At 39.8% G+C, this 5,910-nt stretch overlaps 1 long non-coding RNA gene across 1 annotated transcript in view; it reads right to left on the bottom strand.

Annotated features, from left to right (window-relative positions):
• The window catches only part of LOC125614578, a 19,750-nt gene that overhangs the window by 3,881 nt on the left and 9,959 nt on the right, over positions 1-5,910 (bottom strand). Inside the window, exon 2 of the long non-coding RNA XR_007345155.1 lies at positions 4,692-4,694. This is a non-coding gene — a long non-coding RNA (uncharacterized LOC125614578). The remainder of the gene's footprint in view (positions 1-4,691; positions 4,695-5,910) is intronic.

The following is a 5,910-nucleotide window of genomic DNA, read 5'->3' as shown; positions in this document are numbered from 1 at the left end:
GACCTCAGTTGTCAGCACTGGTGGGAGCGGTAGCCGGGAGTTCCGCGCCCTGAGTCCCACGCCACTCCTGATTCCCTCGGCCTGGCTATTGCGCTCACAGGAGAGCTGGGAGGGGCCCTTAAGGTTTCTCCGCTGTGTGGAGAGAGATGGCTAGGGGATTACACACCTGTCGTGCTGGTTTCAATGAACTTATCTCCTCTGCCCGTGACGTCAGTTCTCTGCCAAGGTGGTATCCCATGCAACCGTTCGTTCCCTTTGCCTGGTGACCAATGCAACGGGTGGGTCCTGACTGTCTCTCCCAATCCCCGTTTCAATCCTGTGGCCACTGCCTATGAAGGCTCTGTTGGCTTTTACCTCTGTAAGTTCAGAAGGGCCGACCAGTTATTTCAGCGGGATCGTTAGTGCTGAGTCACGAGAAGCAGGCGAACTGCAGCTTGAATGCAGCCGATCCGGGCTCGGTGTGTGTGTTCTGAGGGGCCCAGACTCTTCGCCCCAGATCCACGTCAGCTCAGCATTGCCTAGTGATCCTGAGCAAAGAGCATTTAGACAATTTATGGCTCCCTATGCCCGCGCAGCTGAAGAGGTCAGAGACTTAATCTCTCTGCACCCGCCGCCATGTTGGATCTCCGAAGTTTTTCATTTCATATATTCCCCACCTGTCACACTAGAAATTTTTTTCTTTTTGGGTCTATGCTCAGCTGAACAGTCTCTTTCTCTTCCCTCTCTTTCTCCTCTATTAATGGAAAAGGCAATTCTTTGTTTCCTGTTTTCTTTTCTGAAAACTCCCAGGTAAATTTCCATCCCTCATGCTATCCTAGTAGCAGATACTTTCTGGTGTGACTTAATGTTGTTTCTGCACTTTTAAAGTATCAGCTTGTCTTGATTTTTTAATCAAATTTATATTAAAGTAAAATAGATATTTCTCTAAGATTCTGCAAATACTTTTTTGTAATGAGAGTGTATATTGAAGAACAAGTTTTTTGTGTGGAACATTTTTGTTATTTTTAATGGTTGTGGGGATGCTGGAGCTCTGGCCTAGTTTTTTTTCTTTTATTGTCAGATATAGATTTTAATTTTTACAACTTTTGGGATTTTTTTTGAGCTGTTTCCTATCTTCTCTCTAGTTCATTTATAAGAAAGGCTTGTTTGGTCAACCACCGAGTGAGCAACATTTGAGGGGCTGAGTGTCAAGTTTTTCTTGTTTATCTTAAATTGTAGGGTAAATAATATCTTTATTTTCATGAAGACTTCCATTGTTAATTCACTCTGTTGCCTTCCATAGTCAAAATGTTCTGGTGCCACATCTCAGAATCTTCCTGGCATGGTTGATCATTAGTTTTAATCATTATTCTGTGCAATGAGACTAGGGTTCTTTCCTGAGAATAATACTGGGAAGGGATGCTAAGAAATAAACAATCACACACCCAATACTGTGTATAAAGGGAAGTCAATTTAGTGTGAAGCAGGCACTGAAAATCAAATCCTTCTTCAAACGGTAATCTGGCCACAGCCTCCTCAACTTCCTGAACCACAACATCAATGTGGATTTTATCTCTTAAGCTGGGGGTTCTCAATCTCTGCATTACTGCTTCCACTCTGTAGGGTGCTTCCAGGTTTGGAACAATGGTTATTTTTCATTCTAACTTCTACTTTTACACAACCGTGTCTTTTCTGGAATGAAATCTAAATAATGAGACCACATCACCTTTTAAGTTGGACATTGGGGTCAATATCATATCCACAGAGACTTTTCTTTGTGTTAAATTTCTTCTGATTCTAACTAAAGAAGGAGTCAACCATCAAATCAAAGGTCATAAATGTCAGATTATGAGGTGCTTTGGGTAAGAGTTGTCACAAAATTTTTCTTGATGAATTGTCATAGGAAAAAGATGCACAATTCTGATTTTTGTTTGACTATAAGCAACTTAATGGACCTCTGCTCCTCCATTAAAATTGATTATAAGCTCAAATATTTTATGAGAATTTATTAAGAACTTGACAATGCTAATAAAAGTTGACTTCTATCCAAGATGTTACTAAGTTACAAAATCTCCACTGTGCAAATCTACATGCAGAGTGTTGGCTTGCCTAAAATGAATGATAGAACATCCATTTTAAAATGGCTAATCAATGCATCTTAATAGACATCATTTTAAATTGCTGTTATTATTAATTTCTCATATTAAACGTTCAAATGTGTGAAATTTAACTTCAACATAATCAATGCTTAGTTAATCCCAGAATGCATGGTAATGTACAATTGTTTCAATGGGAGTATATATAATATCTGTATTCTGAAAAGTTTTGAAGCCATATGACATATCTTTTAGACTTTCAATATAATTGTCCCACCTATTTTATTTGGTAAGTTTTAATTATTTATTCTGCTTGAGAAAATATTCTATTGAAGGCAATTTTCAGTATCAGAACAATCTGAATAATATAGTCTTAACTTTTATATGAGATTTATGAAAGCACACTATGTAGAATGAATATTTAAAAGTCAGATAATCAAAGTGATGTAATAAGCCTCATGATTTTAAGATTAGAAATGACATTAAAATCTGACCTCTCTGTTGGAGCCAGAAATACCTGAGTCCTGGAGACATCATATGATTGACAGGGTTAGTGATGGAGGAACACGGATACTGCCTGTTGGATGCAAATACTGCACAGCAGGGCCAGAGGTGGTAGAGTACACCTGCTTACACAACACTCCTCTTTGTTCTCAGCCCTTCTAAATAACCATCGTTAGTGCTCATAATTACTGGTTGGTTATAATGTGTATATTTTCTTCTCTCTGAAAGCAAGTAGCATTGTCACCATTTAGAGATAGACTGTCAGAGGCTGGCTTCTGCTGTCAGAGTCTAACCTGAGGCTTGAAAACCAGTGATGTAAGGGAAGGCCCCTTTTAAACCAGTTCTCTGGATCTTCTTTTGTATCCCTTCCTCTTTCCAGGGCCCAGGTATGCTAGGGTGAGGGCAGGTCCTGGGGAACCCAAAGTGAAAGATCATATGAGTAAGAGACCAAGCAGGGAAAGAAAGAGAGGAAATGTGATGATTTAGAAGTGAGTTCAACAATAAATTATAATTGAAAGCTTATATATATATATAATATATATATAATATATAATATTATATAATATAATATATATTAATATATAATATATATATATTTCAGAGAAAGACAAAAATATCAACACACTCAGAGCTCTATCTACTATCTACTTGGTTAGCAATACAAACATTTTTGTACTTTTGTTAATGTGTAAAGTCTTTTTACCTACCCTTCATTGAATGTTCCCTGTGGTTTATGATTATTGAGTTCATTTAGCAGAAAAAGCATAGAGAGATTGCCTCTCATCATATAGCAACAACTGAATAGGGGAAGCCAGTGTGCATTTCAGGCAGTGCCAGACAAGAAAACCACATGAGGTCCAAACACTGAGTTAATATTTATTATTTATGTGTGCAGGCAAAACACGAATACATATGTTTTCTCCTTTACTACTTTTGAGCATTTCTTAACTGCTTAGGATTCATCAAAGCTTAGAATTTGCACCAGATTTTGTGGTCACTTGTTTTAATATCTTACATGCACAGAAGTACCCTTGATTTTGCCATGATGTTTCTCAGATTATTTCAATTTTCAGAATGCCATATAAGTACAATTGTTTCAGGCCTTATTTATTTTTTCAATTTATGAAAGTTGCTATGGTTTTTCCCCAGGATTAAAAAAATTCTACCCCCCCAAAAACCCATAATGATTCACTTTGGAGGGGGGTAAAAACCAGCACAGGAAAGAAATATGGTTTTGAGAGTAAGTACTTAAGGAATGGATACATCATTTGGAGTCCTTTATCTTAATGGAGCCATGAAGCAAAGGGTATTTTTTGTCTGTCCTCTGAGCTCAGGTTCTCTTCATAATAGATCCCAACAATGTTCATTTTGTCCTCCATTTTCTTTTTTGAGTACTTTAAGATCATTTCAATTTAGAGGCTAGGGTGTTATCTGTTTCCATGTTTCTGCTATGTTGGAAATCCTCTTGGGTTATGTTTGCTTGATTGACTGTCCTCATCTTTCATTGTTTAAAAAAAATAAAGGATGGCTGATTTTTCTCATGAACACAAGGTCTGACATGGTACAGTGAGGCTGTCTTTATTCTCTCTCTGTGGTTGTATCAGAGAGTGGCTGGGGCCAGATCCTCTCAAAGTCTCCTTTGCTCCCAAGTCTCATCCTGGACTAAGAAGGATCAGAGTGACTAGAAGCTTGGTGTCTTTTTCTCTCTCTAGTGTCCCTATGTGACCTCTCCACATGGTGAACTCAGAGAAGGGGCTTCTTGCAGGACTGAAAATGGAGAAAGCCCCAAGGAGCTGGCAGAACCTCAGCTTTCTCAAATCAACATCAGATATCACTCAGCATTGCTTCCACACCAGGGCAGTTACACAGGCCACCCAGGGCCCAAGGATGGGACAGAGACCATTTTTCAATGAAAGAGATGTTAAATATAGGGATGGTGTTTGAAACCATCAGAGTCAGACTTCCAGCCACAAAACATGTACATTCTTCCTGCTTGAAAATGTTATTCACCCTCCCGAGCCTCCAGAGTCTGTCATCTGAGTGAGTTCTGGATGCAGATGAGGTTTCTTGGTAAGGTTCTTCCTCATTTGAAGACTTGGGGACAAAAGGGACTGGCTCCTTGTCCCTCCCTTGCTCACTTACAACCATGGGGCAGAAATAGGGCAACCACCACAGAGTCTCTTACAGGAAAGAGTTGAAGTGGGGAAACCATGACTGTTCTTGTTCTGTGTCACCTCAAAACCCATAAAATGCTTGTGCAGCCCAAGCAGTAGGTCCAGGCCCACTGCCTGGAAATGCTTCTTCATGGTTTCTGGTTTAATTATCTGGAGCTCTGAATAATCCTTCTTTGTCCCATGGTGAATGATGGGTTTTTGACTGAGTAGTTTTCTCAGTCTGATTGCCCTGTGTATCTACCAGAAATTAGTGGCTTAAAACATCACCAGTTTATTGTGTCCAAGGTTCCCAAGTTTAGACCCAACATAACTGGGTTTTCTGCTTTGGGCTTCCTTGGGCTGCAGCCAAGGTGTTGGTCAGAGTAAAGATCTCAACTCATATCAGGATCATTTTCAAGTCCATTGGCTGCTGGTGTAATTTATTGCTGTGTTCTCCTGCTATCTCTCCACTGCTGGAGGCTGCCTGCAGGTCTTTCTCCATGGAATAAGGATAGATCACAGTCTCCATCTTTTGCCACCACCTAGAAAGCAATTTTAAGAAGCCCACATGATTGCATAAGGTCCACCTGGCCAATCTCCCCACATTAAGGTCAGTTGATTGAGGACCATAATCACATCTTCAAAGGGGCATTACTGTTGAATCACAGAGCTGGAGGTAGGTGCAAGTCCTCTAGGGGCTGAGGATATGAGAGCATCTTAGAATTTTGCCCCTCACATCACACCTAGCAGTCTGAGATCTAAAATCATTGTTCCTTTGTGTATTATTTTTGCTCACTTTAACGCAAACAGTGGTGTTTTTATACAGCAATTACATTAACATTTCATGGATCTCCCACAAGTTCTAAGTGTATTCCACATAGCCAATGCCCAACCACAAATGTCTCTGAGATAAGATTCTCCCTACTCTGGGTTGCTGAAGGATCATGGTAGGAGGGCTAGGCCCTTTAAACTTCCTAGAGGATCTATTTAAAAAATTTAGTGGTTGATGTACCTTTATTTTATTCATTTATTTATATGTGGTGCTGAGAATTGAACCCAGTGCCTCACATATGTGAGGCAAGTGCTCCACCACTGAGCCACAACCCTAGTCCTAGAGGACCTATTTTTTAAAGAGAGAGAGAGAGAGAGAGAGAGAGAGAGAGAGAGAGAGAGAGAGA

This window comes from Marmota marmota, unplaced genomic scaffold, assembly GCF_001458135.2.
Source record: "Marmota marmota marmota unplaced genomic scaffold, marMar, whole genome shotgun sequence".
Lineage (NCBI taxonomy): Eukaryota > Metazoa > Chordata > Mammalia > Rodentia > Sciuridae > Marmota > Marmota marmota.
The sequence above is the reverse complement of the archived record's forward strand: the minus strand, read 5'-3'. Positions and strand labels throughout refer to the sequence as shown.